We start from the raw sequence: 24,028 nt of genomic DNA on the forward strand, positions 1-24,028 counted from the left end.
AGAATTCCCCAAGAAGTTAAAGAATGAGCTTTGTTGTGTATGTTGTCGTTTATCTGAGGCCTAAAATATTAAGATGGTTATTTCAGTTTACCTATGAACAATTATGTCTATTTTATTTTTCTACTAAAACAAAATCAAATACCAGATTAATGTTCTACATTCAGTGGAAATGAAATGTCAGTCTTCTTAAAGTTAAACTGAGTGTCCATGGCTAATCTTGAGTTGTTTTTTAACCCCATAAATCCTTAAGTGGCCACATGAGGGAAACTAGAAAAGTCCTTGGGTCCATAAAAGGGACATATAGAACTCAAAATTCTGCCTACAGTTGTAGGTTTCAAAAGGCTACAAACCCAATGAAAAGGTGAACAAGGACAAATCTTCCAGTTAGCACATGAGATAGAAAAAAATTAAGTCTGAAACCTCATGTCTATAGATGTGCCCTTACATAGATTTTTAATTCAAATTAGCAATACATAAATGGTTTTAGGATTAAATTACTACGGCCACAGGTTGGTAGCACCAACAGCTTGTCATTGAATTACAAGATATTCTTACTGAGGGTCTGCCCTCCTCCTTAGAACAACATCATAGGGTTCTCACAGATAAAATGCCTCCAAGTATAAGCTCACACTCCAGTATTACAAAACACACACAAAAAGGTGGGAGGGTAGAGAAACCACAAAGGGGAGACTGGAAACTTATTCTTGTAGCAGGAATTTTTTCTGTGCTGCTTCCTAGTTTCTCATTTTAGGCTTGTGACTCCATCAGTTCTCTCCTATCTTTCCTGCGCCTGGTTTGTTTGTGGGAATTGCTAACAGCTGGCTTGTTTCATCCTCAGTACTTGTTGGCAAGTCTGGTTTTGCCCAAATGGGTCTTTATATCACTGGGACTTGTGCTGACAGACTGAATGCAAAGTTGAACACCTGTCTAGATAACACTACTTTGCAGCAAATGATGGTCCTTGATCACCATCAAATGCCAGATGTGACCAGTGGTACTGAGATGCTGTTAAATTGTTACCTGACAGGGGTCTGAAGAGGTCCTTCAGAAGAAGGGGACCTCAACCCAACCCTGATAGGTTCTTTGTTTATACCAGAGAAAAGAATTTCAGGATGTGTCAGGAAGAGTCATAAACAGAAATTATTTATTTGGGAAAGCAAGGAATACACACTTCTGCCGAAGTCTGGCTGGGCACAAATCACGAGCCACTCAAGCAGGAACAAACTTTATTTCCAAACTCCACCAGCACATGCCCCGGGAACTCTCCCGAATGCCACCCACCCGGCTCCTCCTGGAACACAACCAGAACTCCCACCACCGGAACATCACCAACCGTGAACTCTTCAGGAATCCCCGTGAGAGCTCAACCGGAACTCAATGGGAACTCCGCAAGAACTCAAAAGTCATCATCTTAATGGCTTGCTGGCGTCCCCTCTCAACCACTACTTCTGGCAAAAATGCCATGCATCATCCCAACTCGGCTGTGGCCCTCAACACACTTCCAGGAACAGAGAATGTGGGCCATCTCAGGAATGGACATGCTTTGGGGTCTTTTTTTAAAGGAGACTCTGTAAACAGTAAATGTGAGAAGTAAGTGGGAGTGGTCCAGCCTGGTGAGCTCAAGGTTCTTAATCATGCAGAACAGGGTGCTTCACTATGGTCTAGTTGTCATGATCTTTAGATTGACAATATTTTGTCATAGATAATGTTTGGAACATACTCATATCGTAGGTCTCTACAATTTTTTCTCTTGGCTTTATTTAGTCTAAAGTAAATATATTGAGTAACCTAGCCATGCACATAGGCAGTAGTTATCTGGACATACAATACTCCAAGATGTTAGGAACTTTAAACAAATTTATGTCCAGAGGAAAACAAACTTGGCAGAAATGCTGACGGCAGCCAATCAGATGATTTCTGTTATGGCACTTCCTTTTCTCTGGTGGTGAGTGTAATCTGCAGAGGTGGTAGGGTTAATCGTCTTGGGTCCCAAGTACAACCTGTGCTAGAACCTTTTTTCTTTGTCTTTCTTTAGGCAAGCTTTGCTAAATTAAGTTTTCTCAGTTTTTCTTCAAACAATTCCCATCTAGGTACCAGCTGTGAGAACCAGCCTGGGTTCCTTCTGGCATTTTGGAGAACTCAGACACTATTTTCTGCCCATGTTTGAGCCATCTGGGAGTAGAGAGCTGTAGAACCCAGAAACAAGAAGAGGCTGCCTTTGGAATAACTGCTTTCCACCACAGGGTCCAAAGTTAGACCACAGCTTGAGAGCCCTGGGGCGGGGAAAGAGAGGGTGACAGCAAGGGTACTACTTGATGAGGTGGTCCAGGTGGAAAACTGTGAGGACCAGCAAGAGGAATTACAAGAGCGAGGCCCAGGAAACCCCAGGGAATGCCCATGAAGGAGTCCCCTCTGAACACATGTCTAGTTCAGATAGAATCCTTGTGGGCACAGGGAAGAGAAGCACCCATCAAGTGATATTTTCTTGCTCTTTTACTCCAGGGTAGATGCTGGACTTGATGTGGTCAGGGACAAGATCACCAGGCCTGTCTGTCAAAAGAGGTAGATGTACCAAATGCGAAGGGAGAAGTCTATATGCGGTTTGCTGGACTGGCTCTGCAGGATTCCAGTAAGTCTGGCTGATCCTAAGAAACTCTGTGTTTCAATGCAGTGTCCTGTTTTGACTATGAACCATGGACTGGCAGAGTAATTAATGCAACCAGACCTCATTCTGCCCCTGGAGAGAACCAGTGGATTTTTCCTTATCTGAACATAAACAGTTAAGCCTTGGGGTCCCTAGATTTCACCCAAGGGCTGAAGCAGGTATGCCTATGCAGTGTGGAGAGAACAAAGTCAGTTTTGAAGAACTCTGTGAGTGCAGCTTGTTCACAGTCAAAACAGTAGTAACTGGGGTTACAGAAAACAGTCCTTTAACACCAAAGTAAATTAGTAGAAACATGGTAAATATAATGTTCAAAAAGCAATTTGAAATATTACTTGAAAGAATATTCCTTTTTTCTCAGAAATGTAAATCTCTAGTGTTTATTAAACTTTAGCTTTTGTGCTAGAAAGTGAATTGCTTAATTCTGGAAACAATATATCACAATTGTGTGTACTTTATTTAACAAGTGTTGGCAATCATGCAGTAAAAATAAAAGCAATTATAATATAAAAGTTATCCAGTTAAGTTGGTAATACTAGTAAAATAAAAATTAAAACTGTTAATATAAAAATCATCTAGTAGGAATTATGTATTTTAATATTTTAACTTATTTCCTCTTCATTACAATATTATTAACATTCATTCTCATTTTAGGAAGTGATGTTTGGAGACACTGAGTGACTTGCCTATGTCATAGACTTAGAATGTGGAAAGTTTCACTCCAGGGACCACAGCATGCAAAAGAAATTTGTGTACCTTATGAAGTTTTTCTTCATGTCGGAGATAGGTATGTAAAGTGTTCCTAGCAACAGATTATGGCAAGAATATAGAAGGGTAGTGGGATGGGCTTGCTTGCAAAGTTTCAGTAGGATTCCTGAGCCGAGGATGTCTGTCTGGTCAAATGGTTGTTGGCATCAAATGGTAGAGATTGTGACAACATGAGGGTGCAGATGGCAGCAATTTCCAGTACTGGACAAAGGGGGGAAGGAAGAGCTGTAGACATAATGAGAGTGAATGAGGGTGAGAAAAGCTAATGCACAAAAATGATCAGACTGCAGGGCTGTACCAGCCATGTTCCCTAGAGAGAGCTTAGCATTTTCTAATCCCTATTCATTGTTGCTGGCACAACATTATTTTATAGATTTCTGGACATTAGATTCACTTGTATGGTTTGCATAACTGTGGTTCCACGGGAGTGAGAAGCATGGGCCACGTGTTTATGAGGAGATGGCTATCTGATCAGGATACCCCAGCCCAGGGAGGGGGCGCCCTAGCAGACCTCTGAGTAATTACCTGTACCTGTTTGGAATATAAAGCAATCCATATTGGCCCTGGAAATAATTACAATTGATTGTGTTACAAGAATGGTTATGAATGTGACCAACCTTAGAGAACACAGGGGGAAGCCATTGGAACTGTGTGGAGTTGGATGTGTCATACTGTTTACATGGTGAGAAGGACAGAAAGAATTGCTGTGTCTGGGAAAACTTGGAGGAACTTCTTCCTGTGGGAGTTATTTACAAGTAAAAGTGCTTGACATTGTCAACAGCATTGTGGTCTATGAAGGGGAATTTTTCCAAGAGATAACAATGTAGAATTCCTCCCTGGACAGGGCTGATGGCAAGAGAAGGGACAGAAACTTGCCCCCTCCTGCTTCTGACTGGTCCTTTGACTTTGCTGTCTGGGGCACTTGTTCACTCAGGAGACTTGCTGTACCTTTTCAACTCTCTCCCACCCAGAATTTGCCACTTGGGTCCATAAGGACCCAGCAGTGCCTGGCCCAGGACCATTTTTGCTTTCACTCTGGAAAGGAGAGTGAAAGGCTCAGAAGAGGCCTGTGGTGATTGTACCCACACCCTGAGGGCTGCTCAGTTCCAGGTACAGGGAGTATCTTGATAGGCATGGAAATAGAACTCATGCCATGTTTTCTGGCTCAGTGGTGCCTCCTGGAGCAGGACTGCCCACCAGGGAATAAATGAGACCCATGGAGCAGTGCCCATTGCTCACTATATGTAGGGCACATCATGGAGCACTATGGAGAAATGGATTCTCATCTCTCTGCATTGGCAATTTTCTGCTTTCCCAAATGGACAGGCTGTGAGAAGAGGAAATCTGGACTGGAAGCAGAGCAAGGCCCAGAAGGGACCAGTCCTGACCTGTTCCCCTACCCAGGAAACTCCAAAATTTTGAACAGGTCACTTTACCTTGTGGGAACATATCCTGTCTGATTGCTTTTCCCCTGGAAATCTATGGGACAAACAAGGACTAGAGCCAGGAGACTTGTTCTTGTGACCCCAGGCTGGCTCCTTGGCCCTTTTAAGTCCCGGCTTCTTCTAGGTAACATAACTAGAGCTATATGTATGTGTAAAGGTCACTAGGCTTCAAGTCATAATCTGAGTGCCCTGGTCTTGGCTTTTCCACCAATTGTCAACTCATTTTTTCTGGAATTCAAGAGACAGTGTTGAACAGGCTTATTAATATACCCTTCAGAAATCTATCATCTCTGCTTGAAGGATTTGCTTCCTTTTGCATTTGTGTCAGAGTTAAAGGGGCTTCTCCAGGCCTGTAGTCTGGGAACCAGGGCAGAGAGAGGCCTAGGGTGGAATGGGGTGAACAACTTAGTCTCTGCTGTCCCCTTCCTCTAAGCTGGTGGTTGGTACTGGGAGGGCATGGGCTTCTTGTCTGTGGCACCACTTAAGATGACCCCATGCCACTCTACCTTCTTCCTTGACTAAAACATGTAATATTTTTCTCAAACATTTCACTCTGAACTCATGCCAAACCACTGGACAGTTACCGCACAAATAGTTCTGTCCAGAAGGGGACGCAGGGCTGTTGACCCCTTCCCTATGACTCAACATGGCACAGACAGAAGCCACTACCTCTAATGAGGAAAAAAAAGTGAATTAGAAAGCAGTAGACATATCAATAGGAAGGAGCCATTAGCACACAAAGAATGTACATGAGACAAAATAGTCATTCTCTGTATGGATTGATTTTTTTTTCCAGAAAGAAAACTTTTCTTTCTTACCATGTAAACTAAAAAAACATGGTATGTTTGATCACATAAAACCTTTTTGAAGACAGCATGTTGGTAATGATGGAGGTGACCTGAGATGCCTGCCCTCTTGGCCTAAGCTGGCAGGGACTAGCTGGTGGTACGGGCTCCCTGAGCAGCAAGGCCTGATTGCTCTCCTTATTTCTGATGCATCTGTTATTATTAGGAAGGCTGTGGCCCTTGAGGCTGGCATGGTTACTACAGGCCATATGACTCATCATTCTCTTTTGATTTGTGTAGGAGGGAACTGTCTGGTGACAAGATTGCCTACCACAAGGGTCTGGGGTTCCACTTCATGTCAGTTTAACTCTGGTGAACCACCTCCATGCTGATGCCCCATCTTGTCCACCAGGATCCATTGAATAACTGTCATGATGTTCTGGGCTTTGACCATCTCATTATCCATTCACAGTCTGCTTGTCACTGATCCCTGGATCTGGGCAGTGGCAAGAAATCTTCCTGCCCTCTGCCTTTTTTATTAGAGTGTAGTGACTGCAGAAAGTGAGTCTTCCTTTTCTCAATATAGCCTTCTAAAGGATCTAATGTTTCTCTGGCAGGGAGGGGAGGGACTTCCCTCTCAGGAGGCTCCTCCTTCTCCACCTCTGTCTTCTTGGGACTGGGAATGTTCTTTGATTTCCAGCATTGCCATACCAAAGCAGGGATCTCCTGAGGCCACAACTCCACTCTCCTCCCATGGCTCATACCTGGCCTCTATCAAGCCTGGACTGGGCTTGAGGCTGTCCCTTGCATATCCTGTGATAATCTTGCTGTGCTGGCTTCTGCCTGAGAAACTTAAGTGTAAGGCTGAGAAAGGAAGAGGGTCCTCCTATGCAGCTGGAGGGACCACTGAGGGCTCATGGCCTCAGTGGGATTCCTGTCCTGGACTTGTGCATCTCTGCAGGTGAGGGACCAGGGAGGGGACTCTGCAGGGTGGGAACTGACAATTTTTAAATCACCTTCTCTCCTGGACCTTTCCAAGGAAGTCCTTCTGGGAAACTGGTAACCTTAGCAATAGAGTTGGACCTGGAGTCACAGGGGACCAAGAGAAAGTCTGATTGTGGAAGAGGCAAGGGTGGTCTCTCACCAAGTCATGATTCATTGGATCAAGGGCCTGAAGGTGTAGACTCAACCTGTGTCTCATTCAATACCTCATAATATTTGTTTCTAGCATCAAGAGAGTTCCCAGATCAAGGAAGGAAAGATTCTGGGAGATGTTCATCTGAGATTAATGATCCTTGGAGTATGCTAGATTGCTGGGGTTTTTTTTTCTTCTTTTCTGTGGGTGTTGGACTTTGGGAAAGCATACTTGGCATCAAGACAGGATCCACACACATATGTGGGGATTATACCCTCATTGATCTACATCAACTTTCTGCTCAGATGATCTTGCAGGCTTTTTTCCAGAAGTTTCTTGTTTGAACCCATAGATATGTCACTTTTTAAGTCACACTTCCCTGGCCTCATCAAGTCACTTCCTGAATCTTTCTTTTCATTTTCCAGAACTTTTACTGAGGTGCCTCTTGAATTTCAGGATAGATCTTCCGGGTCCCTCTCTGGGTCTTGCTCTGGGCCCTTGAGGAATCTTTCAGAGCACCTGGACCTCATGTTCTGAACACCTTTGCTGCTTTCACAAACAAGTTCTGAGGGCCGGGCAGCCAGGAAGGGGCCATGCTTATTTTTGGCCTGGCACCCAGAACTCTTCCTTGGGAATTTGCCCTGAGGCTGAGTCAAGTCCTGGGATGCTTGAAATCTGCAGGGAGGGCCATGCTGCTTTGCATCTGTGATGAACCTCCCTAGACTGTGTTCCCTGTTCGCTCCTGGAGCTTGGTGCTGTTAGAATCCCTAAGAAGGATGGAGGCAGACTTGAGGATTAGGGAGAGATTTTTGGTGCAAAGGTAGTAAAACCTTCCTCTGTTTCTGTTGATTCTGCAAGTGCCATTCCACATGCTGATTTTCAGCTGGACTCAGAGGCCATACCTCCTCCTGGGATGTAGAGCAAATTGTTTTCTGTGTCCTCTTTTGGGGTTGAGAAGAAGGTGGTAGGTTTGGGAGAGAAGATGTGAGGCAGGTGTGGTTCTGGACCTGACACACAGGTGGGGCCAGTGTTTGGGTTAAAAAATTGAGACTGCGCTACATAGTTGGGCAAGGGCTGGTTCTGGGAAAGCTGTGGAGATTCTTCAGCCTAAGATTGAACTGGGGAAGAATCAGAAACTTTTGTTAATTGTAACAGCTTTAAATTGTGCAGAGAAAGACCTCTCAGAAACCCAGGCAGTATCCACCAGGGACTCACTGTGCAGAGAGGGCAGGCCCCAGAACAGCTGGCTACATTTATGCTCTAAAGAATCCACCAAGGCCTTTTGGTAAGAGAAATGCTGAGAACCAGGAAACTGTCCTGGTTTCCATTCTGCGTTCCAGAAGGGGTGTGCAGTGGTGTCTCTCTTGCCCCCCAGTGACTTCAGCATTTGTCCTTGGTTTGAAAGAGGATCCATTCTTAGTGTTTTCCTTTCACATTTTTGGTTCTGCTCTTTTGGTGATTAGCATCTCCAACAGTTTCTGGACATCAGGGTTGATGAAAAGAAGCCCTAACCTCTACTTTCTGGTGTGTAGGGTCTCCCTAGAATGTAGGGTTTGGTATATTTTATAAAATATATGATAATTTGTTTTGAACTATAGTCCCCTCATTATGCTGTAAAGTATTCAAACTTAGTATTTTGTCTATTTGGGTATACATTTACAAATTATGGTTTTTTTTGTACCAGAAATTGAACCCAACCCCCGTAACCACTGAGTCACATCCCTAGCCCTTTTCATTTTTTTTGTTTGTTTGTTTTGTTTTGAGGCAGGTTCTCACTGAGATGCTTAGGACTTCCCTAAGTTGCTAAGGCAGGCTTTGAACTTGCAATTCTCCTGTCTCAGCTTCCCAAGCTGCTGGGTTTAAAGATGAATGCCACCGTACCTTATGACAATTAACTTTTTTAAAATATAAGTATAGTCAGAAGAAAAAGTGCCAAGAGTTTAAGATTTTAAGCCTATTTCTACAATTATGCCACTTAATTTTGATACATTGCTTGATATTTTACAAAATGTGGGGTTCACTGTGGAACCTAGGGACATGCAGTTTGCTTGATCAGGACCAGATTTTAAGATGTGAACTTGGCATGCAATTTTAAAGGATTTATGTGAGAGCTACCTCTTACTTTTAGCATTTCCTTTTAGGAAAATATTATAGTTTGCATCTGGAGTGTCCCCCAAAGACTCTAGTGGTAGGTGCTTGGTCCCCAGTTGGTGGCACTATTGGGAGGTAGTGGAGACTTGAGGAAGTTGAGCCCCCTTGGAAGTGGGTCATTTGGGGTGTGCCTCTGAAGATTTATTTTGTCCCTGGTGCTTCTCTCTTTCTCTCTCTCTGTTTTCTGACCATGAGGTAAACAGCTTTATTCTGCCATATTTTCTGGCCTTAATGTTCTCCCTCTCCAGAGGCCCAGAACCAATGGAGCCCTGTGATTATGGATGAAAACTTCTGAATTCATTAGCCCAAATCTTCCCTCCTCTGTTTTTCTCAGGTATTTTATCACAGTAACAGAAAGCTGAATAATTCAGAAAAGAAAGTATTTGATATTTTGGATTATTGGATGAGCTGTGAGTGCAGAAATGTGAATTTCTGGATACATCATAAAATTGATTTAAGCAACCACTATGTAATTTTTATGTGCCATACCTCATTTAAGGAAAAAGGTAGAGACTGCAATGATTTTAATTCTTGAAATACTTTTAAAAGACATTATTTCCCTGAATTTTTAATGGCTTTGTTTTTCCTATTTTTCCTGATGCTCATAAAAACAAATGGAATTGCTCATTAAATCTTAGGGTAGATGTTGCCAGATAAAGATATAGGAACTGAAGCTTATATGAAAATGGGACTGTATAAAAGAGACCAAAAACAAAAAAGCAAACTAGTTTGGCACAAAGTTCACATATCCAGACTAGATCTACTAATTTTACATCCTTTAAGACCCCTAAACATTGCTAACCAGAGGGTAAACACAGCAACAGCATTATCCCAAAATAGTGTGCTGTCATTATACACTATGAGGTAGTGTTGTACTTTGGATATATTAGAGTTGGGATCTGCAATGTCTTACAAAGGCCCATGAGGTAAAGGCTTGGTTCCCAGGGTGGTGCTCTTGGGAGCTGATGTAACATCTGTTAGATATTGCAGCTAGTGGGAAGTCTTCATGTTATCAGGGGATTTTAAGACCCCATTCACTGCCTCTCTCTCTTTTCTTCCTGGCTTTGAGACTAGTAGTTTTGCTTGGCCATGCCCTCCTTCTGCAATATGTTGTCTAATACCAGAGACAAAAAAAAAATAGGTCTGATTAATCATGGATTCCAAAACTGTGAGCCAGAATACACCTTTTCTCTTTATTGGTTAGTTGTGTCAGGTATTTATTATAGTGGTGGGAATTTGACTAATACTCTTCGGCACCAATGTTCATAATGAGCTGAAAAAGCTTTGTAGTCTAGATATAATACCAGGTACATAATTCAGCAGGAGGGGCTCTCAAAGTGTGGGAGCTGGGACTGCACTTCCAATTCTGAATGTATCAAGAGTGATAACCATGCCCATGACCCTCTATTTTCCCCATTCTCCATCATCTTCTCTAATAAGTCTCCCTGCTACTTGCATATCTTTTTTCATCCCTAGAATTCACATATGAGGGAAATTGTGGAATACTTGTCTTTCTGTGTCTGGATTATTGTACTTAATATTATGATCTCCATTCCATTTATTTTTCTATGAGTGACATGATTTTATTGTTCTTTATGGCTGGATAATACTCCACTCTGTGTGTGTGTGTGTGTGTGTGTGTGTGTGTGTGTGTATGTGTGTGTATCACATTTTCTTTATTCATTCGTCCATTGACAGACACACCTGGTCTGATTCCAAAACTTGTCAATTGTGCTGTACTTTATAAGAAACAATAAACTATAGGGTAGTATGCTGACTTTAATCCTTTCAAAAAATGCCATAGCTGTATCATAAGTAGTATTATATTTAATATCCTGAGAACCTTTATCCGGATTTCCATAGGGCTGTACTAATTTCAGTTCTCACTAGTAGTGTGTGAGTGTTCCATTTCCTCCCATATCTTCACCAGCATTCATTTCTTCTTTTGCATTCTTGATTGTCATCTGACTGGGTGAGATGGAATCTCAATGTAGTGTTGAATTGCATTCCCCCGATGGTTAAATATGTTGAACTTTTTTTTTTCACATAATTATTGTCCATTTGTGCTTCTTTTAAGAAGTGTCTGTTCAGTTAATTTGCCCATTTATTGATTGGGATGTTTGATTTTATTGTGTTAAATTTTTTGCATTCTATATATATTCTGGATATCCATTCCCCACCTCCAGCAGTGGGCAGAGCCTGAAGAAGATTAGTGCTGGGAGTCCTACTCACTGCTTTCTTTGATCCTGATACTGAATAGCTGAAGGTACCAGGGGCAGGTAACCTAGATGATTGCCCTGAACCATGAGGCCAAAAGGAAAGGGAGGGCCCCCCGCAGGTCTTCTTCTAGCAGGACCCGTGGTTGAAGCTCTAGGATCTGGCAGTTGGAGAAGTCTCCAACGTGGTCCAGTCAGCCCAGGAGAAGGTGGTGGCCTATCATGTGGTGGGAAAGACACTTCAGTTCAGAGCACAGTGCCCTGAGTGGTCGGCTCAGTACATCAGCTGTATAACATACAGCTCTCCCTGGTTCATCTACAGCTGGAGCTACACATGAAAGAAGAAGAAGAAGACATCCAGATTAGGTGGTCCTGCATCCATATGCCAGAAGTGACAATTAAAATCCAGCCCAAAGCACCAAGGGAGGGCCAGGTGGGTGAGACAAACGTAGTATCTAAAACCCTCAAGGATATTTTGAACTACTTTGTGGGTTCTGCCTTTCTGTCATGGTTCTGAGCACCAAGCCCACAGACATAAAGTAAGCTCAGATCTACAGTGCACTTCATCTACTGCTCAAGAATCCTGTCCTCCTAAACCTCATGAACTAAAAACACAGATGAAGAACATCTGCACCTCACTGCTAAATGATCCTGGTATTTGGGCAGCGTTAACCCTGTGTGTATTGCCCAGCTGAATGATCCTGTTGAGAAGTTTACCAGCACCCTAGCCAAGAATACTACTCACCTCATTTGGTAGGAAAAGTTCACCTTTAAGCAGAATATAAAGTCCAAGGATTTACACCTGCAGATTACAGAGGACTGGCAGTCCTCAGAAGGTCTGTTGGCCTTGATCACTGTGCTCTCAACCTGTTCTAGAAGCAGCCATCCAGGCTGTAGATCTTTCTGATCAGTGGGCCCATGCTCAGCAGATCAACACTGCGCTCTGTCACTGCAGAGTTTTCTTACATAGAACCTAGTGAACTGAAATCCTGGCAAATCCCTTCCCCTGTTGCTGCTGCCAAGATAGGAAAGGATTGCATAGTGATGCCACGTGGGATTGTGGTCACTACTATCACTTCAGTGAAGATGAAGCCTTACTGTGATGTGGGGAGGGTGTCCCAGCTGAGCTCTGAGTCTCCCCTGAAGACACCCAACAAGGTGAAAGTCATTAAGAAGGACATCTTTATCTAGACCATTTCATGCCATGGTGCACTTGTCAGGAAGATGTTCTCTTTTTCAGATATGGAACTGCTGGTGTTGAATGGCTTTGGTCAGGTCACTGAAGTTGCCATTCTGCAACTCATTGACTCTTCAAAGCTGAAACTCAAGTCATCATGGAAGAACAACACTATCATCATTTCAAGGATCTCCAAGACCTCACTCTCTCAGGTCCTCAACACTGCCCTGATGTAGGACTATGCATCCTCTGTGGACAGAATCCACCAGGATGCACATCTGGACCCCAGATGCAGCTGTGGCCTCTATTCACTGGTGGAAGACAAGCCAATCCAGTTCCCAGCTTCCCTGGAGCCCCAGGAGAAGGTACTGAACCCCTAGGACTTGGAAAAGAATCCCCTGGCAGCAACATGAGGTGGCCCACCACCACTTGATTGATGGGACGAGCTGTCTGAGAGCTCCCTGAGCATCTCAGAGCTATGCACTACCAAGAATCCTAAAGGAGGAATTTTAAGGTGGGATGCCAGGCTGTTTTTCCTCCAGTGGCACCAGCAGAAATATCCCGGCATGAGCCAGTCACACAGTGACCTCATGTTTCTATAGCAACATGAGGGCACCTGGAAGAAGGGGGCGACCCTCACTTAGCTGCTGAACAAGAAGCTACTTACTTTCCAGGCACTAGGAGGAGAGCAGCATGAATGCCATGAATAGGGCCCTGTGGAGCCCTACCTGCCTCCTTCTTTGCAGCTGGAGTACAGGCACCTAAGACAGCACCCTCACCCGGACAGAGCAGGCATTCTGGCCACTACCATATGGCCCTCTTCCAGCATGGTTTTCCCCAACAATCTAGTTTTTGAAAGGGAAAGAACAATCTAAGTCTCCAGCTGGAGGCTTCCTCCAAAGAGAACTGACAAAGCCCAATTTGCCACCAGAATCTCAGTGGAACCTGCAGCCCCCACCTAGCATTGAGGTAACAGTTAGGAGAAGAGTTCCTTGCAAGAGAAATACCATGCTCAGCAGTGCCTGGGAGGGAAGCTGAGGATTCAATTTTACCCACACAGCTCTCTAGCAGCACATGTTTGGGGCCCATGCCTGGACCGTGTCATGGGGAAGTGTGCCCCTCTGGGCGGTCACTATGAACAGAGTGGATGCTCACCTCTCCTAATTCATTTCTCAGGAGTAAAAAGTACACCTGGCCCTGAGAACAGACTGGATTCTTTTTTTTTAAGAATTTAACTTTATTTATTTGTTTGTTGTTTGTATGTAGTGCTGAGGATCTACAGGGCCTCACCTGCCTTAGGCAAGTGATCTACTACTGAGCCATAACCCCAGCCCCAACAGGCAGGAATTTTGATAAAGAAATTACGATAGCAGTTGAAATGCTTTGACAAATATAGAAAGGCATTTGCCTTTGCCCTTAGCCATAGAACTTGAACAGTTATGCAAACACTAAGTATGTCCTGTGCATATTATACTGAACATTTTCCCATGGTTACTTTGAGCCTACTTTCCAGTGGATATAACATAAATGCTGATATGGTTCTTAAGTCTTCCTCTGCCACGTCTGCAGCTCAGAATGCCAGTGGAACAGCTTATATGCAGATTTCCTTTCTGTCTGCTGCACTTACTAGACTAGAGTGGGAACCTGACCCAGAAAGTTGTGAGCAATAAGTGATAGGGCATAGAACATGGTAACACCCCTTCACCTGCCCACCCCTGCTACACACACACACACATACACACACACACACACTATTTTGCCAAATATTCCCTACAGCCCAAACCAAGTACTTGTAGAGCACTAGAAGAAATTGTTTTGCATCTCAGGTGCCCATTTTAGGAATGGGAATTTAATAACAAATGGTTCAAACATGGAAAAATCTTTTTAGGGGCTCTTCAGATTTCTGCTGTGAATAGTGCTCCTGGACACATTTTGGAGTGTCCTTGTTTTTGGTTTCCAGTAGGAAAAATGATAAGCGTGGCACACACTTTTAAAACCCTCTGTACCTAGCAAACCACTTCCCTCATCAGTATGCCTATATCTTGGGTCATTCAGTTTTCATGTTGCTCTGCTCCTCTTGAATGTATAATGCCAGCAGACATGCTTGTTGAAGAGTGATTGTCACTGGAGTGACATATTTTGACCCTTTAATGAGACTGATGTTCTTTTAGTAAGATTGGAAAGTCTGGTGTGACCCTGACCTCTGGCAGATGGGCAAGTGGGTGTGTGCCTTCCAAGGCTCCATTAACCCTTCAACATGTATTTCAGGGGAATAGAGCCATCAAGGAGCAAGGCCCTTTGTGAGAGCCAAAACTGAAGCACTTTTTTTTTTCCTGGTTTTGAGGAAGACATTCAAAAACTACATTGAGAATTCCACTTTCAAATGCACATTTTAAAATTCCTAGGTGTTTCAGAAATTATCAAGTGACTTTTTTTTTGTTGGTTTTTTTTGTTGTTGTTTTTTTGGAATTTAGCTTTATTTATTTGTTTGTTGCTTGTTTGTATGTGGTGCTGGGGACTTTTTAACCTCACTTTGTTTTTAAAGATTGCATTTGACTTTTAACCTATTGTAAAGTTCCAAATGTATTAATAGCAAATTAGTTCTCCCACCAAAGAGAGAGAGAGAGAGAGAGAGAGAGAGAGAGAGAGAGAGAGAGAGAGAGAGAGAGAGAGAGAAAAGAACAAAGAACATACAGCAAAAATACTGTACTGATATAGAATTCCTTGTGCTGATTTTCATTGAATTTTAGGGAAAGTTATTACCAAAAGCCAGTTGACAACATCTCTATAATTAATATTAATAGTAGCAGTAATCAGAATGTATGACCTGCATGGAATAGAAATTTACAAAGAATTCATTTGACTTTGACTCAGTCATTCAAGTGGTGGTTTACTATGTTAGAAATGTTTTGAGTCAATGTCAGAGTGCTCTGGAGTGACTGATTCCACTTGTACTCATAGGCTTGTGTTCCATGGCTCAAACCAGTGTGGCTGTGTGGATTATTACAATATTGAAATACTTCCATATGAGTTGGTGAAGAGTCCTGAATGGGCCCCCTGCTGCCAGCCTGTCCCTGCATCTCTTCTGATACTAACTACACCTCCCTGTTCTCCGGTCAGCTGAAGCCCTCTGGGTCAACTCCAGCCCTATGGACAGGGAGTACATTCTTATTGACTGTAGTCTGTGATATTTTTTGTGGTTAAGTTTTTAAATATCATCAAGTGGATCCTGCTCTTACTTAAATTTTTGACATTTCGGAGTTCATCATAGAGTTTTGTGTTAATTTGGATTTTGGAAAATTTTTCATTCATTATCTTGACTACTACTTTTTGGCATCCCTTAGAGGTTTTCCACCCCATCTTCACTTTCTTCAATCTGTAATTGACCCATCTGTACCCATTATGGCATTCAGCTTTCAATTTGTTAGAGCTTTTATGTCATCAAAAGCATTAAAATAATGAGAATGGTTCCAGGTGCTGTTGGACTCAGTAACAGACTCACATGAGGGCCCTGTCTTCCAGGGACATGGGGCCGAGGTTGCCATTGAGGAAGGCAGAGTCCACCTTCTCTTCCTCTCTGCAAAAAAGGGATGTATAGTACTCAGCTTGGGCTGCCATAAAAAAGTGCAGTGACAGAGTCGCTTGAACAATAGAAGTTTGTTTTCTCACAGTTCTGGAGGTTGTAAGGCTGAGATCCAGATGTCATTAGGATATTTTCTTCTAAGAATTCTCTCCCTGGATTGTGCATGCCATCTTCTTCCTATGTCCTCACATGGTCCCCCTTCTTGTGTTTCTTTGTCCTAATCTCCTCTTTCCCTGTGTGTGTGTGTACATATATGTACATAAACATATACATATATATGCATATATAATCACATATTAATTACATAAATTGATGGGCTTCACTGTGTCATTTTCATACATGCGTGTATCATGAATTGATCTTCTTTCTACCCTTGCTCACCCTCCCTTCTCCCTGATACCTTTGGTCCTTGTTTCTGGATATCTTTTCTTGTTTTTTTTAGTTTCCACATATGAGAGAAAACATGCAATATTTTCCTTAATGTGGCTAAATTATTTCATTTAGCAAAAAGTGTTTTCTTGCAAATGGCAGGATCCATTTTTTTTGAATAATATTCCATCATTATTTTTACTATATTTGCTTTATTGATGCACCTCAACTGAGTCCACATCTTACCTATTGTGAATAGTGTCACAATAGACATGGTCATTCAGGTGTCTTTTTTATTTGCTAATTTCATTTCCTTTGAATAAATACCAAGCAGTGGCATAGCTGGGTCATATGGTAGTTCTATTTTAATTTTCTGAGATCCATCCCTACTGTTTGACATCCATAGATGTCATACTTATTTACATTCTTACCAACATTCTTACTAACATTCTGTTTACTCCACATCCTCACCAGTGATATTAATATAAAATAACCATTCCAACTAGAATAACCATCTTACTCAACTTGGTAAGACATAATCTCCTTATAGGTTTGATTTGCATCTATGATGGCTAAAGATGTTGAGCATTTTCACTTATATTTATTGGAAATTTGCATTTCTTCTTTTGAGAAACGTATTCAGGTCATTGGTCCATTTTTATTATATGACTTGCTTTTTGGTTGTATTTTTTTCCTGTATTCATCCTCTATCAGACAGATAGCTGGCAAAGACTGTCTCCAATTCTCTTTTGTTTCCTCTTCACTCTGCTGATTGTATTCTTTGCTATGCAGAAGTTTTTTTTTTTTAATTTGATAGTCAAATTCATTCTCATTCTGATTTCCTGAGCAGTTGGAGTCCTCACTTGAAAATCATTGCTTTTGCCATGATCTTGAAGTGTTTCCTCTATGTTCTCTTTAGTAGTTTCAAAGGATCCTGACATACATTAAGGTCTTTAATCCTGAGCTGAGTTTTGTACAAGGTGAGAGGTAGGGATCTAATTTCAGTCTTCTACATGAGAACATCCAGTTTTCCCAGCACCATTTGTTGAAGAAGGCTGTTCTTTCTCCAATATTTTGGCATATTTTTTTGATAATTGGTTGCAGTTTATATTTATTTCTGGGTTCACTGTTCTGTTCCAGTGGTGTACATGCCTCTTTATATGCCACTAGTATACTGTTTTTGTTACTATGACTCTCTGATACAATTTGAAATAAGGTATTGTGGTGCTTCTGGCATTGTTCTTTTTGCTCAAAATTGCTTCATTCTGGATATTTTTTACTTACATATGAATTTTAGAATTATTTTTTTCTAATTCATTGGAAAATGTCATTGGTATTTTTAGGGGTTTTGCAGTGGATTATAGATTTCTTTGGGTAGTATGGCCCATTTTAACAATATGAATTCTCTGGATTCATGAACATAGTAGGTGTTTCCAACTTCTAATATGTTCTTCAATATCTCTCTTCAGTATTTTGTAATTTGCATGGTAGAAGCCTTTCACATTCTTAGTTAGATTTATTTTTAGGTGTCTCTTCTTCTTCTTTTTCTTCTTCTCCTCCTTCCCTCTTTTCCCTTTCTCCTTCCCCTCCTCCTTCTTTATTGCTGTAATAAGATTAATAAGATTACTTTCCTGATTATTTTCTCAGAGAACTCATTATTGGTATGTACAAAAGCTACTGATTTTTGCATACTGATATTGAATCCTACTTAAATGATTTTATCAGTTCTAAAAGTCTTTTTTGGCTTTTTTTCCAATTATCTTGTTACACAAACAGATCATTAGTAAATGAGGATAATTTGACTTCCTGCTTTAATGTTTACTTTCTCTTGCCTAATTTCTTTGGCTAAAATTTCTGGTACTATGTTATATAAGGTTAGTGAGAGTGAGCATCTTCATCCTGTTCCTGATCCCTTATAGGGAGTGTTTTCAGCTTTTCTCAGTTTAGTATGTTGTGTAGCCTTCACTGTCTTGAGACATGATCCTACTATATGTAGTTTCTTCAGGGTTTTCATCATAAGGAGAATGCTGAATTTTATCAAAGGATTTTTGGCATCAATTGAGATAATCATGTGATTTTTATCCTTGATTTTATTTATTTGCTTTATTTCATTTATTGATTTGTGTTTGCTGGACCATTCTTTCATCCTTGGAATGAAAGAAACTCAATCATGTCATGTTATCTTTTTAATCTGTTATTTAATTAAATCTAAAAGTATTTATTAAAGATTTTCATATCTGTGTTTCTCTCATAGATATTGGCATATCTTTCAGTTTATCTCTAATCACCTTTGGTTTTAAAAATTAGGTGCTCCAAGATTTATTGCTTATGCATTTATAATAATTATATCTTTATGATGAATTATGCCTTGATCAATATATAGTAACCTACTTTCCTGATTTTGTTTTAAAGTTTGTTTAAGATCTCTTTTTCTGTTGTGTCCTTTATAGGTTTTCTTAGAAGGGTAATACTGGCTTTGTAGAATGAGTTTGGAAGCTTCCTTTCCCTGTTTTATGAATTAGTTTGAGCAGCATTCATGTTAGTACTTTTAAAAATTAAGTAAAATTCAGCAATGATTCCATCTGGTCCTAGGATCGTCATTTCTTTTGTCCTTTTTTTAATATTTATTTTTTAGTTGTCATTGAACTCAAGACCTTCATTTTATTTATTTATTCTTACATAGTGCTGAGAATTGATTCCAGCGCCTCACATATGCTAGACGAGCGCTCTACTGTTGAGCCATAACCCCAGATCTCTTTTTTCCTTTTAATCAGAAAAATTTTATTACCGCTTCATTCTCATTACTTGTCATCAATCTAGTTAGGTATTTTATATCCTCTTTGTTGAATTTGGTAATTTATATGTGTACAGAAATGTATATTTTTCCATTTCTTCTGGATTTTCTAATTTATTGGGCATAGAGTTTTTCAAAATTTTCCTTAATGATCCTTTGAATTTCACTGTTGTTAAGACTCCTTTTTAAGTCTAATTTTACTTCTTTGAGCCTTCTCTTTAACAGTTTAAGGTATTGTCAATATTATTATTTCAAAGAACCAACTTTTTGTTTTATTGAGGCTTTGTATTATTCTTTAGACTTTAATTCATTCATTTATTCTGTGATCTTTACTATTTCTTTCCTTCCATGGAGTTTGGATTTGGTTTTTGTTTTTATAAGAAAATGTTATTGATTTTAGTTCTATTTTTATGACTTAGGCACTCATTGCTATAAATTTGCCTATTAGCACTGCTTTTCCTGTTCTGGTATGTTGTGGTTCCATTTCATTTGATTCAAGGAGTTTAAAAAATTTCCCATCTGATTTCTTCTATAATCTGCTGTTCATTTAATAGTGTTGTTCAATCTACATGTGATTGTGTAATTTCTGCAGTTATTTCTAGTTTCTTTTCACTGTGATCAGATAAAATACAAGAAATTATTTTATTGAAAAAACTTCGGTAGGAGTTGCTCCATGGTATAATATATAGTCTACTTTGGAAAACATTTTTTGTACTGAAGAAAATAATGTGTATTTTGTAACTGTTGGATGGAATATTTTGAAGATGTTTGTTAAGTCTGTTATATCTAAAGTATATTGTAAATCTGATGTTTCTTTTTTATTTTTTTAAATAGTTGTACACAATACTTTTATTTTGTTTATTTTTATGTGGTGCTGAGGATTGAACCCAGGGCCTCAAACATGCTAGGCAAGTGCTTTACCACTGAGCCACAACCCCAGCCCCTTATGTTTCTTTTCTGATTTTTTTTTTGGGGGGGGTGTCTGGAAGATGTATTTACTGTGACCTATCTTTCCATTTATCTGTAATCATGTTTGCTTTTTAAAAATTGGTTGCTCCAAGACTTATTGCTTATACATCTATAATAATTATATCTTTGGATTAATTATTCCGTTGGTCAATATATAGTTACCTCCTTTTGTCTTCTGTTTTTATTTTAAAGTCAGTTTTATCAGTTATAAAAGTAGCTACTCCTTTTTGCTTTTTGATTTCCTTTACTTGTAATCATTTTTCATTCTTTCATTAGCACTGTGCACATGAGGTAAATTTCTTGTAGGCAGCATGTTGTTAGGTCTTATTTTTTAATCCATTTAGCCAATCTGCATCTTTTATATGGGAAATTTAAAACATTTACATTCGAGGTGATTATCAAAAGGTATGTACTTATTCCTGTAATTTTGCTCCTTTTTTCTTCTGGTAGTTTTGAATGTACCATTTTTTTTCTTCCGGTCTTATTCATTTTAGAAGTTTACCATATTGATGATATATGATTCTTTACTATTTCTCATTTGCATGTCTACTTTTCTTGTGGAATTCACTTTTTCACATTTGCTGATGATTTTATCTTCCTTCTTCTTCTGGGTATAGTACTCCCTTTTGTATTAGTTTAGTTTTTTATCACTGTGACACAATATCTGAAAAAATCTCTTAAAGGAAGAAAGATTTATTTTACCTCATGGTTACAGAGGTTTCATTCTGTGGTTGGCCAGCTCCATTCCTTTGTGCCTGAGGTGAGGCTGAACATCATGGCAGATGGGTTTGACAGAGGAAAGTTGCTCACCACCTGGCAGTTGGGAAGCAGAGAGAAGGATAGGAAGGGGCTAGTGACAAGATACGTTCCCCAAGGGCCTGCCCCCAAGGACCCACTCCCTTCAACTAGACCCTACTTCTCACAGTTTTCACCGCCTCACCCCAGTAATCCATTCATATTATGAAGCCATCAGTGGATTAATCCACTCAGGACGTCAGAGTCCTCATGATTCAATCATTTCCTAAAAGCCCCACCTCTGAATACTTTTGTATAATGTGCTGTAGTTTATATAATATATAATGTTAACTTTTTGTATCTGCAGTCCTTGTCCATGGATTCAACTAACCTCAAATTAACAATATTGACAAAGAATAATTTATCTGTATTGAATACATATAGACTTTCCCTCTTGCTATTATTCCTAAACAATACTGTATAATAACCCTTTCCTGGGGCCCAGAGTCCATGGGAGATGTGAGGTGGCAGGGCACAAGGCCTGCTAGGGCATCTGAAGTTCCACACACTGGAAACACTCCTTCTGTGTACTGGGATGGTGGCACTGGGGCTGGGGTTTTCCTGAGGCAGTGACTGAGACTAAATTCTGACTTGTTTGAAGCTACCTTCTCTCTCAGGTGGGATGCTCAAGGTGCACTGGAATATATCTGGAGAGGGGGCCTGACTTCCACATATAAACTGATTCACCGATAGTGAGCCTGGGGCTGAGGTGATAATGATGGCTCACAGGTATCACTAACCAGACACAGTGACCACCATTTTGCATGATTTAAATAAACTGCCATGTCCTTAGCATTCAGGTGTGGATATAAGAGGCTTGCCCTAAATCACATAGTGGTGTGTGGGTGGGGGGGTGTTGGGGGGAGGTGCTCAAATCTGGTAGCATGGCTGCTTCTCCAGACTCATTATGGGTTTATGGACCCTCTGGGAATGTGGCCAGAACTCCTGATCCTACAAATGTGCTCATGAGCCCCTTGGCAGGGACTAGTGTTTCCTTACTGATTCTAAACGCAGAAAACAGTTAATCCCCTTTACTCACCCAGGGAGTAGCTCCTGGGGCAGGTGGTTGTTAGTTGTCCTCTAGCTTCCATGGGATAATCCACAGTTCCCTGTGGTAAGGACAAACCTTCTATTTGTGGGGAGCACATACACTCTAAAGCTGAGAGATGCCTGATTTTCTACTTAGCAAAGCATGGGAAATCTCAGATGTCCTCGTGAACAATATTAATTTACAGAAAGAAGTAGACATTTCAGGAGCACCCTTTCATCAGCTTGTTATTAACACCTTAGTTTGAAAAGCCCCTCATGCAAAGGAAAACTGCAGGGACTCACTCCTGCCCTTGGGAAATGTGGAGTGTGTCACACACACCCAGGGAAGTGCCAGCATTGTGCATATGTCCTTGGATGCATCTGATTACAGCAGATGGAAGGGAGAAACTGCTGTTTCACTGGGCTGTGGGGTTGAACTATCCTTTCTTGTAAAGGAAAAAAAACATTTTTCAATAAACTTGAAATCTATGGCACCAATGAAAGAGGAGGAAGTATGCCTGGCAAATGATCTTTTTAACTAAGAAACATGCCTTACATCTCCATAATTATGTTTATGAGAATTGTTTTTAGAGAACTTGAGCATACAGTGCATTATGGGAAGGAAATTCTAAGAAAATCATCTTCATTGCACATATAAGATTAGTAGTGGGTTACTAATATTGTTTCAGGAAATATTTTGGAAAAATAGTAAATTGGAATCAAGGGTTGAATCCCATTGGTATTATTAAGTAAAAATTAATAAAGTGCGATAAAATATATTTAGATTATTTATATTTTCTCCTTATCATTTTATTCATGAATATTACTTAGGTTAACAAGATAAAGACATCAGAATATTCACTTTGCTCACATGCATAATCACCACAGCAACTCAGCAAGTTATGGAAATTTAATATCATTTTGATTAATGATCATAACAGATTCATTTAAGTTCCTTATTAGCAGTTGCTAGATAGAAAACCGTGTATTTGTAAAATTTTTAAGCTTCCTAGTTAAACGTTCTATTAGTTCAGCTTTTTATTTTCCATTCATATTATTTCTTGACTCATTTTCCAAGTCTCATAACTGTTGTTCATAATCCCATGGAAATTACTTTCCTTCATAGTGGAGATGACACTGAGAAGTGCTGGTGGGTGGTGGGTCCATCAGCAAAGCTGGGCTCTGCCAGGACCCTAACATCAGATGGCCTTCGTTGACAAACCAGGTGCCCAATCCCTTAAGCTCCCCAGACCTCTCCACCCACTCTCTGTCGTTACTCACTAGAGTAAAGCAGGATCCCACAAGTTCAGCCACCTCTGCACAGTGGCCCCTCCAAATCTACTGCTGAGGACATCACCCTTCTGCCTCCCAAGTCCAGCACCAGGCCAGGCCAGCAGGAGTTTTCTGTGCTGCTGTCAGTTTTCTGGGAAGTTACCGCTTGGAGTGTCTCCAACTGCTTTCTAAGACAAATCCAAGTCATCTCTGGCCCTAAGTTCCCACTTCCTATGGACTCCATTCATGCCTTCATCAGTCATTTGTGGACATATTCCAAGTGTCTGATTCTGGCAGCCAGCTTCCCATTTCTTTGTACTTTAAGGAAGGGGGTGACAATGAATAAATACAAAAATACTGGGTCAGGCAGGGGGTATGGACTAGGAAGAGCAGACCTGGCCCTCCTGGGAACCATGAAAGATCTTTAGGATGGGCATTGAGAAAGAAGCCCATTGAGAAGGGAAGGAGCCCTGTAGCATTGAGGAGTGATCATTCCAAGCACAGGGAATTCAAGCAGGGTTTCTGTGAAGGAACAGCATCCAGAGTGGTTCAGGGAAAACCTCAGCATGGGTGGCATGCCATGGGGGAGGGTCATGGTGAGAGTGAGGCCACAGAGCCCCAGGGGCCACTCCCTGCAGGACTTTGAGGCACTGGGTGAGAACCTGAGGTTGTTCTAACTAGGTGAGTTGCGCAGGATTATTTTGAGGCAGGTGTGGATCACTTGACTTTCTCTGCTGGGATTTTGGAGACTCTGTAAGCAAGAAAGGAAGGAAGGAAGGGGGAGGGCAGGGAAGGATGTGGGACTGTTGAAGAGGAGGGTATTACAGGGAGTCCATGGGGTCTCTGTCTCCCACTTGTATTCCTGACATTCCAATCTG

The 24,028-nt window shown here is 41.0% G+C and overlaps 2 pseudogenes across 1 annotated transcript in view; both read left to right on the forward strand.

Moving 5' to 3' along the window:
- Window positions 1–24,028, forward strand: part of LOC101954973 (E3 ubiquitin-protein ligase RNF213-like) — a 154,011-nt pseudogene that overhangs the window by 31,076 nt on the left and 98,907 nt on the right. Inside the window, exons 6-7 of the transcript XR_013429434.1 lie at window positions 2,503–2,629; window positions 3,317–3,449. The product of XR_013429434.1 is annotated as an E3 ubiquitin-protein ligase RNF213-like (transcript). The remainder of the gene's footprint in view (window positions 1–2,502; window positions 2,630–3,316; window positions 3,450–24,028) is intronic.
- LOC144369686 (C2 domain-containing protein 2 pseudogene) lies at window positions 1,250–13,904 on the forward strand (annotated as a pseudogene).

This window comes from Ictidomys tridecemlineatus, chromosome 13 (assembly GCF_052094955.1).
Source record: "Ictidomys tridecemlineatus isolate mIctTri1 chromosome 13, mIctTri1.hap1, whole genome shotgun sequence".
Classification (NCBI taxonomy): Eukaryota; Metazoa; Chordata; class Mammalia; order Rodentia; family Sciuridae; genus Ictidomys; species Ictidomys tridecemlineatus.